General features: G+C 36.8%; 1 protein-coding gene across 1 annotated transcript in view; it reads left to right on the top strand.

The window, feature by feature from the left end:
• MEI4 (meiotic double-stranded break formation protein 4) overlaps positions 1-24,229 on the top strand; it is a 158,142-nt gene that overhangs the window by 5,454 nt on the left and 128,459 nt on the right. The gene's annotated exons all lie outside the window — the stretch shown is intronic.

The raw sequence follows: 24,229 nt of genomic DNA, 5'->3' as shown, positions 1-24,229 counted from the left end.
TTACAATCAATTTTATTGTTCAATTTAAATGATGGACTAAAATCACCTCTGTCAAATTTTGTTTGGTGTGATTCAGAAAAAGAATCTTTTCTTAAAAGAGCCTCTTCTTTGATGGGGAAGAAGGTGACTAATGAGAACTAGATAAAATATAAGAAAATGTTATCATCACTTGAAAAGAGTAAAGCCTTTAGCAGACAACATGAGCCATATGGTTCTTTTTTTTTTTTTTCCTGGTTTTAGCAATGGAAATACAAGTGAAAGTTAAAACAACAATAGCAGAAATACAGTGTTGTAAAATGACAGCTCTCCTCACGTTTTTTAACTAGGGTGTGTGTGTGTGTGTGTGTGTGTGTGTGTGTGTGTGTGTGTGTGTGTTTGTATTGCAGCATACCAGTGTATGTCTTTTAATATAAATAGAACATTTTTAAAACACTAGGCTTTATTTAGAACAAAGGCTGGCAAACATTCTATATATTGCCAGAGAGTCAATATTTAAGGCTTTGTAGGCTATTGTATTTCAGGTTTTCAGCTTTGAGGTTCTAATATAAAAGCAGCCATCCATAATCAAATGAATACATCTATTTTATTTCTATCTTTGGTTTCCTGTTTTATAGAAATAGGATGCCCACATTTGACCTGTGGGCCATGGGTTGCCAATCTCTGATTTACAGCACCTCTGAGATTTTTCTAGTAAGTAGGGAGTACTACAGGTGAGAATGATTGAAAGCTGAATACTACATAAAGTCAGAGATGGACTAGTTTTATTGACTGTTACAGCGTCATTTCTAGCACAATGTCTGATAGGTAAGAGTTCATTTAGCTTCTTTGTTGAACAAAGTAATAACCAGCAAGGCTGTCTGGTGAAAGGTTACCCTACGGAGGCTAAGACATTCTACAGTTGAATTCCAGGTCATGTGATTAGGACTCTAAAATCCTACCATTTTGGATAGAACAGGTATTTCCTTTGAGTACTGAGTTCAAAGAACAAATTTAGGGAAGGCGAGTGAAGGGAAAAGAGAGATACTATAAAATGATAGTAAGAGTTATTAGGCTTGTGAGTCTCTACCAGTGAAAATGAAAATCATGTTCTTTGGAAATTGACTGAGAAAATGTACTTCAGCCCCTCTCAGTCTTGGGCTTTTCTAGACGCCCTCGGCTCTGTGTGGCTTTGTTAACATCCGTGAGCATATCGTCCTCTTGTCCCTCCAGATACTGTATCAGTTCTTGGAGTTTCTTGGAACTTTCCAATGTGCTTCCTCCCACAGCCCTCAAGATGCTCCAAAACCCCCATCAGAGGTCCTCTTCTTACTCAACTGTCCCTTGCACTTCTCATAACCGATCATTTGTCTCATGTCCTTAGGCTGTGATCAATGGAGGGATGCCTTTGTTGTACTGCTGTGATTACCAGCTCCTGGGTCAATGTGTTACCATCTTAGTTGCCCCCATACTTAGAAACAGTCTCGAGTAATTGTATTCACATTACTCAGATTGGGGTACCATCAGCTTTTCTATGGACTCTTGGTTCTTATAGAAGGCTTAACATTTTCCAGAGATACATATTGTAGGTCAAAGCATGACTTAGATAACCAAAGTCAGTGACTCTTTTATCTATCTATCTATCTATCTATCTATCTATCTATTATCTATCTATCTATCTATCTATCTATCTATCTATCTATCTATCATCTGTCATCTCTTTGTATGTGTGCACCTGTGCATGTGTGGATGTCACAAAGAGTCAGTTCTTTTCTTGTGACTGGGTTCTGGGCATCAAACTTAAGCATCATCTGGCAAGCACCCTTACCTCTCACCATCTAACCAGCCATCTGCTTCTAATTCTAGAATCTCAGTGTCAAAATGGTCCTGGAAGGTGACTTATCTGACATCAGAAGTTGAGGTTGTCTACCACAATTCTATCATATCCTGCTATACATGAATACTTTGTTTAGTAGGGAACTCAGTTGTCTTTACATTCTAATATATCTTTAAATTCCTGACTGATGGAATATATGAAAATTCCTTTCGTATAGTCTCTGTTCTCTTTATTGGGGCTTCATGGAATAAGTCTTGTTTGTACCCACTTCTAGCCTCTTGACAAAAGATTTTCAAGTTTCTTTGTCACCTCTGTCTGAAATTGGGATGCCTAGGCTGAACCTATCCTCAGATGTGTTGCCTGATCGTGCTGGATTGAGCCTTGATTGGCAGGATAACTTCACCTGGAAGATGAAGATGAAAAGGATCAGCATCTCCTCCCTTGTTTCCATAGATGTGGGAAATTTGGGTCCATGGGCATCACTCCTTACCTGTCTTTATGCAAGGACCACACAATGATGTGAACTGTTGTCTTCAATAATCACTTAGTTTTTCCCCTTCTATCACAGACTTAGCTATAATTAAAGACTATATTTAAAGGCTTTCAGTCAATGAGATAAACTTAAAAATTATAGTATTTATTAATCATTTTTGTTTGTTTTTACTTAAAATAATAAGGTATGATACTTATAATTTTATTATTTTAGGGAACGGTATTTCAAATATTTTACTAAACTTTATTTGCATGTAAAATTTATATAATAAACATCACCACACCTCTGTTGACATGTTCTGTTTTTGGTTTCTGTTTTTGCTTTTTTGACTCTATTTTTTTTTCTGGACTTCAATTCTCCACTATGTCCATTACTATACACCTTAAGTCCTGTGACTTTAACAAAATATATATAAAATTTTCATCCTTTTGGTTGACTATCAAAATGACTGCAAGGATGTTTAGAAGTGAATCCTTAAGCAAGGCATTAAATTTAGGTGGTTTTTATTATGAAAGTCCAATTTATTTTTTAACAGGCCTCTTGTATACTTCTTAGCTTCTCCAATTCTTCCTTCTTATTTATTCAGTGAGTTCATTTCTTATTTCATTTTTGATTAGATTATATTCACCATGGCAGAACTCAGGAAAATAAACCCTCTCATATTTGACACATGCTTTAGTTTATTTGGAGTAAATAGAATAATAAAAAAGCCTATTAAAAACTAATTTTGATGCTTGATGTAACATTCTTATCTTTAGTATATTTCAAAGTCTGCTTCTTTTCCTGTATTTTTCCCTTTGCTTACACAAATTCCTAAGTTTTCTTTTTGCAAAATGAAAAACCAAACAAAAAATCTTACTATTTCACACCCCACAACAATGATTGTTTGTTTTGTCTCAGAACAATGGACGGATAAACTTACTTTTCTTTCTTCACACTTTGTATATAGGCTTGTCATTCATGTTTGTTCGCAATTTGTTAATTTTCTTATTCTTCTATTTCTACTGTCTCCTCACCACATTAAAAGTCCAGAGGGAAGGGACTTCTGGGTCTCTAGTGTCTGACACAACTAATCATTAATTATGAATGCTTACTGACAATATAAAATTGTTTAATATTCTGCTTTTTTATAACAATGTGCAGAATATTTAATGTAGTTCTGAAAAGATTACTGCTTCCCCAAATTGTATTTGTCTGATGGCTATATCTTAAATAATCCATTATAATGCAAGCTTTGTCTTTTAAAACATTCATGACTTTCATCCATTAATCTAATGATTAGTCATAGCTATTGCAACTATGTAACAAAAATAATTTTCTGATAAGCTCATCATCAAAATAAATTTCCTAAAACAAATATGCTAGTTAGTTTCAAAGCTATGTGAATACAAGTGGGCCCAATGTAATTGGAGCTCTGGTTCGGAGAGTGGATTTCATCATAGGTCACTGTTGAAAGGATGGTAAATACCAGACAAAAAACAGGTTTCCCAGGCTGTCCTAAAAAAGACGGATGCTGCATAAAATCAAAGTAGGAACTGATTTATAGGACATGGTTGGGAAATGAAGTTTTTCACTTATGAATATGTCTCCCTCCTGTTTTACTACTCACTGATTAAAAAAAAACCCCTAAGGTTCAGTGAAGAATTATGGAAAAATAAAAAGCTCAAGCTGTGTGAGTAAATATTTTATCAGCATTATTTTGAACTCTTTTTTACTTTCTGATACTTTTAGTATGTGCTTCTGACTGGGGTGTGTCACCTCATGGACACAGAAGAACCTTTCTCTACTTGTCCCGCCCAGTCTGGTAGCAACCTTCCCGGGCTTCTAGCATTTTTTGTGCACACTTTTGCTGTTTGCGCCTGGTTCTCCTTCTAGATTCTTTTACTTTCTAGTGTCAGCATCTCTGCAATTTTTCTTACTAAGCAGAATGCACTTCTTCTTAGATTATTTCTCTTTTCTGCTCAGAAGGCTAAGCTATCTGCTAGCTAGCTAGTGTAGCAAGTTCACATTTTGCCAACTGACATTCAAGGTCTCATTTTCCCAATCTTATTTTCCTTTAGTTCCCCAACTATTACCGAGGATGACCTATGGCTTAATATCATCTTGGATGGGATTGAGAAAAAGTTCAAGAGTTGTAGCTGATTATATTCATCACTAAATTGTAGATTTGGTACTGGATGTCACTGGATATGATTTTTTTTTTCCCAATCAGAGACTCATCAGAGGAGGCAGGCATGATGAAGGGAGGCTGTGGTGTTGGGAGAGATGGCTGCGGAAACCGCACTGGGAGAGCTTGATTGCTCTATTCAAATCCTTGGAGAGTGATGTAGGAAAGTGAACTTTATGCTGTTTTGCAACCAAGTGCAGACTTGGGAATAAGAAGAGAGGGCAGGGCATAGAGAAGGAATTTCCAAACATTGGTGCTTCGGTAATCAGATTTTCAGTATCGTTTGTGTCTGTGCTGGATTTCTAATTCTGTCATTAGTTAGCATACTAGACCATCCTTCTGAAGTGAAGCTCTTGAGAGTTCATGGCATATACAGCATGGTTTTGGAGTTACATTTTATTATACCTGAAATATACTCAAATAGTTATTTGTGGCCCAGATGCTAATTTACGATGTTCACTTGGTACCCAGTATAAAAAGATTAAAGGTGGTGGACCCAAACTGTATATTTATTTCCTAGTGTGTGATTTTTGAAAAAGTGTCACTATAGCACCTCTTTAGCATAACTATGCAATAAGATCAATTTTAATGAGCTTGCTGATGAATTTGAAAAGACGAACCGCGCCCCCCCCCCCCGCCAAAATCATAGTGCATTAGCCTATTGCTTGGTTAAAATATTGTCCAGGTTTCAAGATAGAAATTGGTATTATTAAGTATTATATTTGTGTGTGTGTGTGTGTGTGTGTGTGTGTGTGTGTGTCACACATACATGCACACATGGTTGCATAAGCATGTGGAGGCCAGTGATCTTCATTCACTGTCCAGTTTTTATTTTGTTTTATTATTATTTTATTTTATTTTTGTAGATAGGGTCTCTTAGTGAACTTTGAGCTTGCCAATTTGGCTGGACTGGCTGACCAGTAAACTCCCAGGGATTCTCCTGTCTCTGCTTGCCCAATGCTCGGACTATAGGTGTGTGTCAGGGTCTCAAATGTTAGCAATTGTCCCAATAAATCATGCATTCTGTAAAATTGTTCAGCTGGTTGCTGCATGACCCCGATGACCTTAGCTCCATCCCTAAGACCCATCTAAAGGTAGAAGGCGCACTGGCTCCACAGTGTTGTCCTATTACCTCCACCAGTGTGCCATGGCATATGTGAGCCTGCACACACACGCATGCATGCACACATGCACACACACACACAGATACACACACAAAGACATATAATAACTAAATTTTACAAAAGCTTAGACGACTATACTGATTTTTCATAAGTTTCAAAAGGTGGCTCAAACTTTTAAAATATAATGTAAAAATTATCTTGTGTTGGAGATAACTGCAATATGACTAAATTTGAGAAAAATATTTATAGATGTTTCTTATTTCTGCAATTTTAGTATCACCATGTGTCTATACTATATTATAATTATGCTGAAAGAGTTCAGTTTTAGAGCATCTTACTCTTTTTGGTGCTGAGCAAAAAACTAAAAGTAGAGAGAAATTAATTAAACCCCATCATGTATATATTTTATATGTGTATATATATATTTATCTCTTAGATACACAAATCCATATTGTAACTGATCCATTAACATGCCTCCGATGAGCGAGGTGCTGTATCAACTCTTCTGTGGGAGTTTTCTTGCTCAATATTCCTCAGAAATGTATGGTAGCGTCTATCATTTGCTTTAGTTTTTTAGAAGCCAGCAGGCTTGTGGAGACCAAGCAAACACATGTTTTGAGTGGCAGAGCCTGCACATTAACCGCAGTCTTGGCCTTCACAGCTGGAACTTTTCACTGTCGTGTAGCACTTGTTGGATGCTTCTGTAATTACAGATTCAGAATTGGAAAAGACGGTGGTCAAACTGTATGGCTTTCATGAGCATTGCTGAAATCTGTCCCCATCTCAGGCGGATGGCTGCTCAGTTTCTGCTTGAGTGATACCTGTAATTGGAATTTCATAACGTCACAAGACTGCACAGTCTATTATTGGGCAGCTCTTATCAGTAGATAGCTTATTTGTCTGGTTATTGGAAATTTGTCTCCTTGTAATTTCCACCTGTTGGTTCTAGCTGCTTCTGGAAAAATCCAGAATGCCTGTCCTTTTCCTTTTGCCTGGCAGCTTTCCAAGGACACACCTGAGTTGCTGGCAGCTCCATCTGGGTGTAGCACTCTTTTCTTTTCTTTTCTTTTCTTTCTTTCTTTCTTTCTTTCTTTCTTTCTTTCTTTCTTTCTTTCTTTCCCTCCTTCTCTTTCATTCTACCCTCTCTTCTCTCTCTCTCTCTCTCTCTCTCTCTCTCTCTCTCTCTCTCTCTCTGTTTTCCTTGTTTGTTTGTTTCAGACAGGGTTTCTCTGTGTAGCCTTGGCTGTCTTGGACTTGCTTTGTAGACAAGGCTGGCCTCGAACTCACAGAAATCTGCTTTTGCCTTGGCCTCCAAAGTGCTGGGATTACAGGTGTGCACCACTACGGCTGGCTTGGGTGCAACATTTTTTTAAAAATTAATTCATTTATGTATTCACTTTATACCCTACTCATAGCCTCCTCCCTTCTCTCCTCCCAGTCTCACTCTCCCATTCCCCATTGTCTATTTCTCCAAAAAGTGGAGCCCCTCCTACCCAATCAAGTCGCATCAAGAGCGAGTTCATCCTCTTCCTCTGTGGCCTGGCAAGGTCCAACCAGAAGGAAAGGGTTAAAAAAAGCCAGACAGTGAAGTCCATGTCAGAGACAACCCCACTTCCCTCACTGGTGGGCCCACATGAAGCCTGAGCTGCCCGTTGGCACTATCTATGTAGATGACCTATGTCCAGTCTATGCATGGTCCTTGATTGGGGCTTCAGACACCACAGGCTCATCTAGGCTCCGATTAGTTGGCTCTGTTGGTCATGGAGCTCTTGTCACCTGTAGGTCTTTTTATCCTCCCCCTTGCCCACATACTTTTCCGCTAGATTCCCTATGCATTGCCCGATGTTTGGCTGTGAATCTCAGCATCTGTTTTGAAACACTGCTGGGTGGAGCCTCTCGGAGGACAGCTGTAATAGGCTTCTGTTTGCAGGTGTAGCAGAGTATTGTTAATGGTGTCAGGGCTTGGCTCTCTTCCGCGGGGTGGGTCTTGGGTTGGGCCAGCCATTAGTTGGACATTCCCTCATTCTCTGTCCTATCTGTTCTATCTTTATCCCTGCATGTCTAATAGGCACCCCACCGTCAGTCTTGGGTCAAAATGTTTGTGGGTGGGATGGTAATGCTCCTCCTACTACTGGGAGTCTTGTCTAGTTAGATGGTGTCCTCTAGAGTTTCTGTGGCCCCCTGCTACTAGGAGTCTCAGCTATAGTCCCCTGTATATTCTCCTAGAGGACTGTTATGCTTTAGGTCTCCAGCTTGTCCAGAGATGCCCCACCCACAGATTCTCATTTCTCTGCATGCCTTCTGTCCTCTCACCCCTGTTCTCCCCAGGTCTGATCTCCATCCTTATTTCTCTCTGCGTTCCCTTTCCTACCTTGTTCTCTCTCTTTAACCGCTACCTCTGTCTGTTCTATTTCCCCTTCTGAGTGAGATTTAAGCATCCTCCCTTGGATCTTCCTTGTTACTTATCTTCTTTGGGTCTGTGCATTCTGGTGTGTTTATCCTGTACTAAATGGCTAAAATCTGCTTGTAAGTGAGTACATTTCTTATGTGTCTTTGTGGGTCTGGTTCACCTCACTCAGGATGATCTTTTCTACTTCCACCCATTTGCCTGCAGAGTTCATGATTTCCTTATTCCTAATGGCTGTGTAGTATTCCACTGTGTAACTGCACCACAGTTTATCTATTGTTCCCTTAAGGGACGTCTAGATGTAGCATTCTTAGGGAGGAAAATCCAGCCGTGCTTGGGACATCATTGCTTAAATCTCAGCCACTACGATTCCGCTACCCTCTCTTAGGTACGCATGTCCATGTTCTTCCTTATCAGTTGAGCGTCTTTTTGCATCTCTGCTAGGAATTCATCTGTCAATTGAGGTCATTTCTGATGACTCGTTAAAATTGGGACAGTTTTTGTCTCGCCATTCATTATGTACAATTTGCTTATTTTCCTAGTGACTCCTCCTGTTTGGATGAAAGCACTAAGTGGTCTACCTGTTTCCGTCACTGCCACAGTCTTCAAGGGCTTGAGGCTGCAGTGTGCGGCCAACAGGCATGCGTTAAGTGAATCAATGCATTGCCGTCACACTTACATTTCAGGATGCTGTGCACACCAAAGAGCTCAAAGAGAGATGCTGCTCACATTCTAAGTTTTCAAATTAATAGTAATAGAAATATATCGGTATTGTTATTAATATGTGTCTCTCTGTGTGTAGGTCAGAGGACAGCTTTGTATAGTCTGTTCTCTCTGCTCGCGTTTATATATTTCCAGGCACTGAGTTCAGGCTGCCAGACTTGCATGGCAAGTTCCTTTATCTGCCATCTTGCCAGCCTTCCCCGCCTTCTTAGCAGAAGAAAATGTACAACCGGAAACTATTACTTTTTCTTTTCATCTTTCAATTTCAGACACTTATTGGTCAGTGAATTTCCCTTTGACCCAGGAATGTTGTCTGACAAAATCTTTGCCTGTCTCACATTTTCTGGTGTTGAGTATTAAACAGTAAAATTCTACCATACAGGTTATGATGAGAATGAACTTTAGCGTTGGTTTATCTTTTAGAAGCCCAAAGTCATCCTTTCTGTGGGTAAATGTATGCTGACTTTAAAAAAAAATTATTACCCCATTTGTAGCTTTTCATCTTGTTGTTTTGACTGACAGTGTGTCGTACATGTTTGTTTGGTTTTTGTTACTGTTGTCTGTTTTGTTTTGTTTTTTGTCCCTGAAAGTGATCACAGCCTCATATAGTAGGATATTTCTTCATTAATGTTTTTTGGGGGCACCCAGTAACTGAAGACAGGTGACAATAGATGGATTTGTTGAAGTGTAGACTCCAGGGAAGTGGTTCTCAACTTCCCAAATGCTGGAACCTTTTAATACAGTTCTTCATATTGTGATGACCTCTAACCATAAAATTATTTTTGTTGTTACTTCATAATGATAGTTGTTTTCTATTGTTATGAATCATAATACAAGTATCTGTATTTTTGATGATCTTAGGTAAGCCCCGTGAACGGGGACATTTGATCCCCACAGAGGAGTCACTACCCACAGTTTGAAAACCACTGTTTTTGGGGGCGCTAGACTATCTTTTTCCCGGTCGGTAGAGTTTAGGAAACACTCCTTGAGTCCTGAGAAAACCTTGTTTATTTCCATAAGGTGAATATAGGATATGGTCAGTGAGAGAAAGGACAGGTTCCTAACAGATTGCTGTTTTGTCATGCACAGCAGATTGCTGAGTGCCTGGCCTTAATGGAAGAAGCCAACTAAAGTTAGCAGAACATCTCACTGTAACAGGTTATCTATCTATTGGCAGAGTGAAGAGCAAAGAATTTCTTTGTAGACAAAAGGTGTCTTGAGATGCAGTTGGAAAATAAGAGACAGCTATACTTTCCATGCTTTGATAGTTGACTCTAGACCTGTGAGTTATTGACACGTGTTGTTATTGTTATTGAATGTTTATACATCTACAGAGATCAAATGATGCTGCCAGTTGTTAGTGCTGTGTCAGGCCATTCTGATTTTAAATCTGCTGAATCGTCATTGGTCAAAGTGCTGTAAAACACTTGTGGCTGCTTAAAGTTATTTTTTAATGTGTTTGGAAATGTTATAATAACAAGGGGGCTTTCAGCAGTATGTTGTGAATCTATCATCATTAATGCTTTGCAGATACATCTGGCAAGGCAGAAGATGACCAGAGGATGTGTTCTATATTTACATTCCATTTTCTATCTGAAAGGGAGTGATATATATTTTAGGATAGTATATATTTATGATGTATGTATAAAATATCTTGTGATTTTTTTGTGAAGTATATTCGAATTAAAATTATTTCACTGGGAATATAATTTCAGTATAAATCTTAATCACAACAATCGCGACTGAAGCATTTGTTAAGCTAACAGATACCATTGCTTGGGAGTGAACATTTGGGAACAAATGTGAGTAACTGTTCCTTGTATTACACAAAGAGCTGTGATTTAGATTTGGGTTCACTGATTGGTGTTAAGGGGTAGGGAGGACTGGTTACCATAATGGCTAAATGGATAAAGAAAGAAGAGCAAAAGTAAGAAACTGCATAGTTAAGAAACTTCTCAGATAGCTTTCTCTTTCCCAGATAAAAAGTAGCATCATAGTGTGGCTCTGACAGTAGTAGGGAGAGCACTGTCAATGCTGCTGATGCTGCAGATGCCAGCTGTCAGTGTAACTTAAAGCCTTCATTTTATGTATATATATCTCTGTGCATCCATACACACAACACAGCACAGGTGTCACATCAGATAGCAACTCAAGGGAGTTCTGTCCTTCTACCATATGGTCTCTGATTTGACTCACATCCTTTAGCTTGGCAACTAATGCTTTCAATAATCATGAGTTATTGTTGATTTAGAAACAATCCATAAGATTATTGAAACTATTATATATATATATATATATTACATATAAAATATATACATTATACAATATATAAATATATAAATAATTAAGCATAGTATATAATAAATAATATAATAGCTATAAAAAGTATTAAATATATAATAAAATATACATTTATATATAAATACTTTTCCATAAAACATATAAATATGTTTGTTTAATATACTGTGTTATGGGAGCTGCAGAGATTTCTCTGAGACATCTGAAGAGCTGACTCAGCATGTACAACACAGTTTGAGTTCTGTGGCTCAGACCTTCTATCTGGTTTAGTTGGGTATATCTTCCTACATACAATTTCTGGGTGTTCAGGTAGTCTTCACCCCAAAGAGGTTAATGCTACTGGACAGAAAGATAATGCTGATGGTAATTGTTTATGATCTTAAAATGGTGTTGTATACTCCAGCAACACTGGGGTCGGGGGCAGCACTGGAGTTATCCTGTTAGAGAAAGCTGCCCAGAAGAGGCCAACTACACCTTATGCTTTCAGCTTTCTACCATAGCATGTTGTGGGTTTTGGTGTGTAGGTTCCGGTAAGGATTTTTTTTTTATCTTCTTTATGTTTAAAGGCCTTTGAAAATACTTTTTAAAAAGGTTCAAACGTGTGTATACTTTTGATGTGGTAACTCGCTCACATCAGAAATACTACCTTTCTAATGTATTATCAGCAAATATGTGGCAGAGTGAGTCCTGAGAGGTCTTAGGAATCTGAAAAACAAATCCATGTAGTTCATATGTTCTAATCCAGCCCAGTAGATGCTAAAGGAAGCATTTCCTCTTCGTGGGAAAACACTGTCCCATTGTGATCCAGCCCGAACACTTTTCCTTGTTTTCTTCTCAGCCTGGAGTGTATAGTCTACCTATTGTAGAGGTAGGCAGGTCCCGAGGTCAAGGTGCTGGGCCATGCAATGAGCTTAAGAGTCATCTGTGTATTTTAAATTTGAATTTTTATCACCTACACTTTCATTTATGTTTTGCATATGATTGTATTTAAAGTCAATAAAGTTCAGAGGCAGGCGGATCACTGTGAATTTGGGGACAGCCTGGTCTACAAAGCAATTCTAGGACAGCCAAGGCTACACAGAGGGACCATGTCTCAAAAATGCAAAACAAAAAAGACAATAAAGTTCTTTATATTAATTTCATAATGCTGCATTTGATGACTTTTTAAAATCAAAATTCACTTATTTTAATGTGTAGTTCTATTTCATTTATTTTTCACAACTTAAATTTATTCATCTAAATATATCAATTTGTTTATATATAATCATATACATATTAGTAAATATTTAGGTTATGGATAATTTTTGTTATATACAACTAAGTGAAAACACATGAACTTTTCTCTATCAACTATATGTCTGTCTTTTCTGTGTTCACGTACTATTTTTATGAATAGCTTTTTCTCATGTAGTGCCTACCTGTTTTAATATGTTTTAATTTCCCTATTGACTTACAGGTATCCTTTTGATATTATAAATATTAATCATTTATTTAAATCTAAGTATTGAGAATGTATTTAGCTAGGCCATGGCTTCTCCTTTCTTTTCTTTTCATTTATTTATTTATTTATTTATTTATTTATTTTTGGTTTTATGGTCACTCAGTGAACAAAAGTTTGACTTTTTTTTTGTTTTGGTTTTGTTGAGACAGTGTTTCTCTGTGTCACCTTGGGTGTCCTTGACTCACTTTGTAGACCAGGCCAGCCTGGAAGTCACAGAGATCAGTCTCCCTCTGCCTCCCAAGTGCTGCTGGGATTGCAGGCAGGTGCCACTAAGCCCAGCAAAAGTTTGACAGTTTAATGAGGTGATATTTATCATTTTCTCTACTATCATTTATGTTCTGTTTTGATTTTAAAAGACTTCCATAATGTCGAAATACAACTTGAGTTAAATATGTTCTACAAAGCATTTCAAATACTTAAGATAAAAATATTAGTAATGATCATTTTTTAAACTGAAGAGTCAAAATTGTCCTGTCACATCCAATTAAAATATTGCTTAGGATTACTTAATTACTACAAGGCAACATTTACTGTGCTACCATTAGTATTATATACATAAATTTACTATTCAAATTAGATATTTTATTTAGATAAGACGTTTTGGGTAAGGAATCTATTGCTCAAGACACTGACACACAATTCTGAATACTAGTGAATTTATTAAGCATTCATCTCTCTCTTTATATATAGATCATTCTTTATAGTAAGCTTGTTTCTGAAATCTGTGCTTTATCCCACCGGGCTGTTTATTCTGTCTGTATTTTACTATTATAGTCAGTGGTGCCTAATTTAAAATGTGTGTGTGTCTAAAGTTTCTTTTTAAGTTATTTGAGTTTCCCAATGTTGATATTTTCATATTAGTTTGGCTATTACATATTTTATTTTGATAGAACTTTGTTTTTAATTAATTTATTGTTTTTTCTTTGTTTTTTGTTTGTTTGTTTGTTTTTTGAAACAGGATTTCCATTTGTAGCCTTAGATGTTCTGGACTTTCTGTATAGACCAGGCTGGCCTTGAACTCACAGAGATCTTCTTGCTTCTGCCTCCTCAGTGCTGCACCACTATGCCAGTTTATTATTTATTTTTTGAGACAGAATTTTACTATGTAGCTCTGGCTGTCCTGAAACTCAGTATGTATACCGGGGTGGCCTCAAACTCACAAAGCTCTGCCTTTCTTTGCCTCCTAAATGCTGGGATTAAAGGCATGTGCCAGTGTGTCCATCTGTCGGCGCCGCACCGTCCAGCGGAAATAAGACACCAACAACCAGACTTCTTCTTGAGATCTTTACTCAGGATTTAGCTCAGTGGGAATGGCCCCGAAGAAGGGAAGGGCCAAGCTTAAGTACAACTCAAGGGCCAATCAGCTCATGCCAGGTGTCACCTCCTCATAGGTCCGCGTCAGAGCAGGACTGCACGTCATCAGATCACCAGTTACCCTTGCACAGCCTTTTGCCATATAAGGACTTGTTTATCTTAGCGAGCGCTCGCCGTCGGGATGGCGGAAACCTGCGCCTTGTTAAGGCGCAGCACCTCACAGCTCTCCACACACATCTAGTTTCTTCTCTTTTTTCTTTTTCTTTTTTTCTTTTTGGTCTTTCGAGACAGTTTTTCTATGTGTAGACTTGGCTGTCCTAGACTTGCTTTGTAGACCAGGCTGGCCTTGAACTCACAGCAATCTGCCTGCCTCTGCCTCCTGAGTGCTAGGATTAAAGGCGTGCACTACCATGCCCAACCAATATATTTTCTTAATTGTTTTTGAGACAGGGTCTCACTATGAAGCCCTGGATGTCCTGGAACTCTCAATGTAAACTAGGCTGACTTTGAACTTGTAGTGAGTTTCCTGCCTCTGACTTCCAAGCGATTGGAGTATAGGCATATACTGTGATGTCTACCCTTGATTTAAGTTTGGAATTGGTTTATTAATTCTATAGTGATGTTGACTGGAATTTTGGTTAAAATTATGTGTATAGGTATAGATTTTATATCTCACCAATATGTTTTCTAAGCCATGACTAAAGAACTTCTTACTTGATTTGGAACTTTATCACACTTATTTATTCTAAGTTTATTCTAAGTTATTTTATTAAGATTTGCATATATAAGGAAGTTGATTTTTTCTTAATTATCTTGTAGCCTTAATATATTTCCTCAAAAATTCTGAAGGCCTTAAGATTCATTAGTTTTTTCAGAGACAATCACATCAATATTGATAAGGATTTTTTAAAGATAATTTTAATCCTTTGTAATACTTATGTTCTTATCTCTTTGATTATGTTATTACCAGCAGAAATGCAGAGTAGACAACTGTTACTGCTTTCATCAGTGTTTCTGCTTCTTTTCGATGCCTGTTACTGCAAAGGGTGTGGCTTCAGAGCCATTTTTCTTTCCTTCTAAATGATTCTGTGTGTGTTTGTACCAAGAAAATGTTTTGATATATGAGTCTCAGAGATTTGAAGGTTTTATGATAGGTTGATTTTAAAATTATTTTGTTATTATTTTAAACTGTAGTACTGATTTTGGAGTATTAAGCTAATCCTATATTTATGAAGAAAACTTTGTGATGATGGTTTTGATTTTCTAATAGTTTCTAAATGACTTTTTGAATCTCAGTTTATGATTTATATTAGACTCTTTTCATTTGTGGTTTTACAGCATTGTTAAGTAAATATAATAGATGTGCTCTTTTGTTTTTTTAATGTTAAGATGTATTTTATTCCTTATACTTTTGAGAACTTTAGGGTAAATGTTTGACAGTTGCTTCTTACTGTTTTGTTATAGTTCAGCTGCAGAATTGCGAGGACATTCGATCTTTGAGCGTGGCAATGTTTTTAATGTTTTAGCTGGTGCAGACTGAAATGTTTTGTTTCTGTTAGTCAGTTTTAATATATTTTGTACAACATTTATTCACTTGATATTAAGTTTTCAACTTTATTAGCATAGATTGTGCATAACTTCATTTCCCTCTTTTCTGTGCTTGGAGCATGTTTTCCTCTTTAAAAATCAGTTATGTATCACGCAAAAGTAGTAAGCCCATTAATGTAAAATAGTGTGACACAAATACTAATGCCATTGTACATGGTTAGAATCGGCTCTCCTCCCTCTGTCCCCCCTCTGTCCCTCTCCCTGCCTCTGGCTGCCCTCTCCTTCTCCACTCTGTCCAGCCCATTGCTCTGCTTTTGTGGTACACACATTTTCTTACTGTTTTTCCCTCTGTCTCCCCCCTTTCTCAAGACCTCACCCCTCTCATGGTTTCTTTTACTTTTCTTTCAGGACCATGCTCTTAGCCACAGATGCCTGCACGTGCATGAATGTGCACACACATGTATACATTTAAGTCTAGCATTGAATATGAGAAAATATCAGTATCTTTCTAAATCTAATTTATTTCTAACCCTTTACATGAAATATCATCGTTCCCTTTTCTTTTACAGCCAGAAAAAAATCCATTTGTGCCTGTAGTATACACATTTGTGTGTGTGTGTGTGTGTGTATATGTGTGTGTGTGTGTGCTTAGATGTGTGTAGTTATGTGGGTGTGCATATTTTCTTTGTTCATTTGCTGTTGATAGACAGCTAGGCAAGTTTCTACTTCTTAGCTTTGGTGAGTGGTGTAGCAATTAACATATATGGATGTTTAATGTTTACATTTCTGCTTCTTAGGGTCGTGAAACCAGAGTTGTCATTTAGCTTGGTTTAACATATGAACCCATGAAGGGAAAAGGCATTAGATTGTCCTAGAAAAATGAAGGCCCAAAAGAGGCCATAAAACACTGTCAGTTGCTAGCAGGAATTGGTAGTTGTCTTCCTGAACTTTCAGAGGAGCAGACCATATTTTCAGAGTTAAAATGAGTACTAAGTGAAATGTTTCTGTATGGTTCCTACTGTTTATCTTGAGTTCATATCCCCAGATTATACAGAAATAAAGTTAAAGTAGGTGTCACAATAATAGAACTTTTTGTTTATGTTTTTTGTTTGTTTGTTTCTTTTTAGTAATACAGGATTTATAAAATGGACCTTATTTGGAATTGGCCACACTTGTACACTGCTGGAGACTTGGCTTTCCATCATCCCTCTAGTCCTTAATCCTTTAAAGCTGAAGACCGGGCTTAGCTGCTCCTTTGGAACCACTGCCTATCTCTCCTGGTGCTGGGGAAGTGCTCTGCCACTTCCCCTGGCTGTTTCTTTAGTCTGTGTTCTGCAGAGTCTCATCATTTTATGATGTGTAGTTTTTGTCAGATCTAGAATATAGCTTTGAAATAATACAAATTTGTGTGGTTTGTGTGCTTGGGTTATACAGTTATGTAGCTACATAACTATATTTCATGTCATTTCTCAGATGTTTAATATACCTTACAATTAAGGTGGGTTTATATATTGGTTATATTTTCAGGATTATACCTATTTCATCTTATGAAATGGCAGTGCACTTGAGAGGCACTAATAATTCTTCTAAACTATTTTATCAAATTCATGTAAGTATCAACCCTCTGAACCTGTTTCCTTTTATGGGTCTATGAGGATCTTTAGTGATATGGTATATGATTTGGTGTCTAAGCAGTGTGCTTTTTAGAAATTTATAAAGTGTCTGTGAGACATCTTTTCCATGTGTGTTTCTACAAAAGTTCAAAGAAAATACACACTATGACAAAGAAGGAATTTGAAGGAGAAAGTGAGGGCATAAAAAACAAAACCAGTATCAGGAGGCTTTTAGACAAAGTCTATGATTAGGTAATGTGTTATGTATGTGTGCGTATATATATATATATATATATATATATATATATATATATATATATATATATATATATTGGTTTGTTTTGATGGGACTGGAACAGAAATAGAAAGAAAGAAAAAAGAAAACTGAAGTGCTGTTGTTTTATCTTTACCAGCCTCTCATCACCAAGACTCCACTAAAAAGGTTTTTAAAGCTGCCTTAATAATTAAAGTAGACAGCGTTGAAATCTTGAGTGACTCCTGATCCTCTTATGTAAGACTTCCCATGATGCTAATCTGCTGAATACTTCATAGTAACTTTGTGCTGAAACTATAACAATAATTAGGAAATTTGTCAGCTGGATCTAATGCAAATATTAAATTGTGACATTATCTAAACTTTAGTGAACTAACTATTTTTAAAATTCTCGTAATGACTGGTATTCCCTGTGCTATGCTGACCCAACTTTGATATTTGATAAGTGCCTATTTTCCTCTCCTGGTTCATAGGTATTTCTTTTCCTGTTTTTACGTCGTCTGATTATGTTCATCCCAGTGATTTAAGACATGCTTTATCACTGTCTTCTAATTGTTTTATTGGAGAGTCAAGTTTTAGAACTCACAGCAGATAAAATCTTTCTCCTTTAGAGGTTACCTGTGACTTAACACTATGTATGAATAGCTGTGATTCTGCTATGTATTGAGGTAGTGAATGATGCAGGCATGAGAAGACTGTAATAAAACTGGGCAGCTTCATTCTAAACCTTTCTTCCATTTTCCATTTCTGAAGTTCACTTCTATTTATTTTTATAACTCTCATAATGAATGAATATCCCATATTTGAAACTTGAACTTATAATTAATGCTCATATATATGTAGTGTACATTGAAATATTTTGACATGCATTTAATGGAAAATAAATAAATCAAACCAGTTACTATATTGAGTTTTGTGCCAAGAAATACTTAAGATCTATCACAGCAACTTTTAAGTTTATACTGTTATTAATGATAATCCCAATGATATTTGTAAATCCTCAGTTTTTTCACCCTTAGGGAAACTTGGTTTCTTTTTAATTAGCATCTCATCAGTCCCCATTAATAGCCATTCTATTCTCTGCTTCTATATGTTTGAGTGTTTTACTGTTGATTTATTTTATATTTCTCTTCTTTTCCTATCTCTCCTTCTTTCTTTTTTTTTTTTTTCCTTTGATCAAAATGATATCACATTTGCATTTTTGTCCTGGGTTATTTCATTTACAATAATGCATTTCAGGTTCATCCATGCTTTCTCAAATGGCAGTTTCTTTCTTTTCTGAGACTTAATATTATTCCATAATACATGCATACATAATAAATTTCTTTCTCATTCATTTAACAGGCAAGCATCTTCTGTTTTTTGACACTTGAAGTTTGTCTTCTCTTTCTCTTTCTTTTTTCTTTTTCATTCCTTCATTTCTTTCCCTTCCTTCCCCCCTCCCTCTTACCTCCCTTTCTTCCTTCCTTTTTTTCTTCCCTCCCTTTGTCTCCTTTTCTCTTTATGTCCCCCACACCCGACCCCGCCAGTACTTAGGATGTAGCTAAGGGTAAAATGGATTCTCTAGCACAGAGCTACACCTGCATAGACTACTGTCTTCTGGATACAACTTCTCCTAGGCATGAAGTGATGTCTCATTGTGTTTATAGCGTACATTTATCTGATGACTTATAATGTACAGCATTTCATCATATACCTGATTAGCTATATTTATATTTTCTTCTGACAAATGTCTATTCAGTCTCTGCCCATTTTTATATGGGTTGTTTTCTTTCTAGTAAAGTGAGTTCTTTTATATTTGACACATTCAGTGGATTATCAGATGTATTTTCCCAATACATATATTTATATTTTTTTGTTGATTGTTGCTTTGGCTATACAGATAATTTTAACATGGTACAGTCCTATTTTTCTACTAAAGTTTTTTTTTTTGGCCTGTGTTCTGTAATCATACTGGAAAACTCAATGGTAATGTAAAAAATCATTTGTATATGTTTTTTTCTAGTATGTTTATAATTTTAGCTTTTACATTTAAATATTGAATACACTTTGATGCAATTTTGTGTATGTGGTGAGATGAATATTTTATATTTAAAATAATTTTATCTTTAATTAATGTATTATTTTTATTAGTTCTCTGATATTTTCATATAATAAATTTTTAAATTATTTTATTTTTGTAGTTATACATTTATATTATTGCACATATATATGATAGATTACCTATGGCAAGAAGAACCATGACACAATCAGCAATTATTTCAATGTTACTTTCTTAGTGTTTTGGCTATTCGTATTTGACAACCTTGAAGACGACATCTTTCCTATCTTGGTGCATCTAAATTTCTGAATATAAATCAATCTCCATCACATATTGTCATTATCAACGTAAAACACCTATCTAGACCTAAAAAATCTTAACCCCTAAACAACTAAGCTTCATTGTAAAACTAAGCTACCTGGTCTTCAACTCCCTCAGAGACTTGAGAAAGAGTAAACTTGATTATCTGAATATGCCAGGAGTACAGGTTAGTAGCTTTTCAAATGAAAAGATGACAGAAACAGTTTTCTACCTGAATAGTCATCCCAAACTCTCTATAATGTTGGAGCATCTTCTTTAGCCTTCTGGCCCAATATATCTGACAGACATATTTGTGAGGCAGGGACTATTGAGGACTTGCTTACCCTGTCTTGGCAGAGTTTGGCCATCGACTCTGCCTGCATCCAAGCTTGTCCTTGTTTGTAGGCAGAATTCTGTCTGTCTGCGGTAGAAATGAAGACCTTGGATGTAGTAGCACAGTCTCCTTGTGGGTCCCACACTTGGAGAGTAGGGACTACTTCAGGCATGCACTCTGGCCACCGAACTTAGATCACTTCCCCCTGGCAAGACAGCCATGCCAGGCTATAGAGGAAGAGGTTACAGCTAATACGGATGAGACTTGATAGGTTGAGGTCAGATATTAGGGGAAGAGGGCTCCCCTGCCTAAGTACTAAGGGAGGGAGGGAGAGGAGATGAGGGAGGGCGGCGGGACCAGGAGGGAATGAGGGAGGGGCTACAATTAGGATGTGAAGAATTTAAATTGCAAAACAAGCAGGTAACTTATATTGCTAATCCCACCATATGGGACTAGCTCTGAGACTGGCTGAACCGTGAATGTCTAGGCATAGACAATGCTTCTTGTTGACTACAGAACCCCTATGAATTACTGTTAGATGCCCTTCTTCATATGGCATGAATGAAGACTTATAAATGTTTTCTTCTCCGGCTCATACAAAGAGCAGAAATCGAGCCTTAATTGTTCCATGCATCACGCATACCTTTATAATTTTAGGACTGTATAATGCTTGTGAGAAATTATATGCTTTCAGAACAAAAGAACCAGACACTGACACTGCAAGGAAAAAGGTCTTAACCTTTTTGTAGATTCTTAGAACATATTAAAGATTGGTTCTTGTTTGTAATTATCTATTTTAAATTCTCATCAATGTCATAGAGGAGTGAGTTGTGGCTTTTATTATAATAGAATTTTCATCAGTGTTCTTGGAAATTAAGCAAGTTCAGAATCTTGGATTATACTTCAAATCAGTGTGGATAGTTCAGCAGTTTTGGTTGCTAATCTCGTATTACAGTTCATTATGGAAAAGAGCGCTAGTAGAGTGACAGAAACCATTTTGACAGTAGCATTCGTTGCCAGGTAGAGAATCCAAGGGTAATAGGAAATGCACCAGATTAGTATTCCACAGCTCAGTGGAGAATTTTTTTATGATAAAAGCTTCTCCCAAGTGGAAAAATTCCATTTAATGTAATGTATAACACAAATATAAAACTTTATATTTCAAACTGCTAAGAATTCAAAGACACTAAAGACTTGCTTGGGGAACATTAAATGTTCATTTTAATTATTTACTGTAATTATTTCCGTATAAATTGAATTTTAAAAGGCTTTCTTAATATAGTTATGAAGCTAAGGTACTTTTCAGTTACAACAACAAATTCTCTAATTCCCCACATCCCAATGACATGTTCCACAGTTCAGATCATTTCTGAACTTTGTGACCAAGGACAATGTTAGACTGCATGGATGCCCTGGACCAGTTAAAAAGACGACCACAAGCTCAGGGGCCTGATGCAAGCAAGGTGTTCAGATTGCCTGTGCTCTGTACATGTGAAGAAGGGATTTCACAATCTACTAATCAGAAAGGAAATCTGCGTCCTAGAGTTTGCCACAAAGGATCCGCGTCAGGAACACCCTCATGGGAGAGACTCTAATGGTCTCTGTGTTGTGGAATATACAAAACAGTGATACTCATTTTGTATGCAGCGTACTCCTATCATCTGCATGTGCTTAGTAGCCTGGAAATTGTCTGCTCTCCATTGTTTACAGGTTTTTTCCCTTATTTATTGCTCGATGTGTCATTCAGTAAACACAAGTCCCCATTATCTCAATTGTCTGTCTCTACTTTCCTTGAAGTTGAGGTGGGAGTCGGTCATGACAATTCTAACTCTCTGGTTATGGTTTGGTCTTTCTGGGACTCAGTTCCCATTTGGAAACATGGTAGAAGTTACCTTATTAGAACAAAAGTATACTCTGGCATTGAAGAATTTCTAATCTTAAGGAGTTAGTAGCTTTGCATAAAACTCTGGGGTCAAAGGCCAAGTATATATTTCATATGTCATAGAAGCCTGTACTTCTTTCCTTTTTTCATAAAATTATGGGGCAGATACATTTATGGCTACTCTAAAATTTTAAAAAAGAGACAATTCTTTCCTCTTTCCTCTTCTCCTCTCCTCCCCCGCTCTCTCTCTCTCTCTCTCTCACACCCTAGGAACCCAGTCTGATTGTTTGTAGTTTATAGTCTGTATGTGTTCTCAGTTTGATTTATAGTCTACAACTCTGTACCAGAGATTTCTATTAAAATCATTTCTGCTCATTTGTGATTCAATTCTAATTAATGTTCAGAACCTGAGCTAGAAACAAACCAAACAAGTTGTAATTTCATCTTTTTTTTTTCCCCCTCAGGACCAATAGCATTGTTTAAAGACAAATCTCATACAAAGATTAAAAGTCCCAGCATGTAGTCAATCAAATGTCTTTAATTAATTATTTCCGCATGATTTTGTGAATTTGCTTGCTTTTATGATCAGGGAACTCTTCACTTTTGTCTTGCTAAATTGTGTTTTCTTTCTAGGCTATCTGCCCACTATACACATTTGTATTTGATAAGTTTTTTTCTATCAAAAAATAATATTAAATAGATTCGTGTGTGTGTGTGTGTGTGTGTGTGTGTGTGTGTGTGTGTGTGGTGTCAATATTGTTAAATATACAAGCAAGGTTACTTCTTCAGGGAGGATCATCCATGTGTCTGATCTGCATGCAGGATGCTTCTCTGAGATTAACTAGTGTCAGAGCCCTTAGCTCTATTCATGACACAGCAGATGGAGGATGAGCCAGCAAGTGAGATGGCTGTTGCCAATGTTAAAATAAGTGGGGCTATAATTCTAATTAGCATTTCTATCTCACTAGTATAGTCCTTGGTGTGTTTATTCAGTAGAGGTGAAAGATTCAAAATATGTCACCCTGTTCTTATTTTGGAAATATATTCTTTAATACTTAAATATAATGTGATACATGATCACTGATAATAGGATAACAAACAAATGAAATAGAAAAAAATCTATAAATCTAAAATTGCACATAAGTACTAATTTACAGTTTTTGTGTTTCTATTTTTTTTATATAGTTGGGGCTTTTACTCTATATAGATTTCCATGTTCTCATGTATCTCAGTCAGTATATCATTAATGCTTTTCCATCCAAATAAAAATTTTAGTAATATGTAATTTTTGTTGACTAAGTAATAGTTTTTAATCATGACCTTATATACTTAACTATTCAATTGTCAGTCCCAATTTTCAATATAAAAGTAGTGCTGTAAGGATCATATTGCATTCAGAGTTTCGTGTTTATCACAATTAGAGTGAAACACTAGGAGCTGGGGAGATTGTTCAGTTAACAAACATGAGGATCCTAGTTCAGATTTCTATGACTCATCTAGAAGGCAGCATTGATAGTGTGTATGTGTCTATAATGTTACTGCTGGGGAGGCAGAGGGAAAAGGATCCCCGGGCCTTCCATGTAGCTTGTTTAACTGATGAGTAAGATTCTTGGGTTAGTGAGATGGACTTTGCCTCAAAAAATAAGTGGAAAATTGATAAAGAGGACACCCAACACTGATTTCTGGGTTCCATATGTACACGCACAAACATATATGTTCATCTCCACATATATAGACACTCAGGAACACAGACAGACAGACACACACACACACACACACACACACACACACAGAGAGAGAGAGAGAGAGAGAGAGAGAGAGAGAGAGAGAGAGAGAGAGAGGGAGAATGTTAGTTTTAGAGTACTTGTCACTTTAATTTTTTGAGATTATAAAATACATTATTTTTCCCTTCTCCGTTCTCCCTCCAAACCTTCCCATGTACCCCTCCTTGTTCTGTTTTTAATCTATGCCCTCCGATTCCTTACTTGTTGCATGTTTATACATATACATATTGCTACATACAGCCTGCTCAGCCTGTATAATGTTACTCATCTGTATGTTTTCAGGGCTGATCATTAAGATTGGATAACTAGCTGTTCTCTCCTTCCCTGGGGAAGACTGTTTCTCCCACTCTCTATATTCCTTACATTCCTGTAGTTCCTTGTGTCTGGCTGCTGCCTCTGAGATTGTTTCCAAGGAATGTCAGAAACCACAGGCAGAGAGTCTCGCTACTATGACTACTTAAACATGAGTTGACCAGGACAGCAATAGACATGCCAAAGTAGGCGGTGGAAGCCCGTCAGATGTCATGTTAATTTTTAGTTCCTGAGAATTTTGTTACTGTTACTTGGAACCAGTTTATAATATAAGCTTTTTAATTAGCACTACTCTGAAAGA

The sequence above is a fragment of the Acomys minous genome (assembly GCF_964271855.1).
Source record: "Acomys minous genome assembly, chromosome: 13".
Taxonomy (NCBI): domain Eukaryota; kingdom Metazoa; phylum Chordata; class Mammalia; order Rodentia; family Muridae; genus Acomys; species Acomys minous.
Note: the sequence above shows the minus strand (reverse complement) of the source record. Positions and strands in the feature narration are given on the sequence as shown.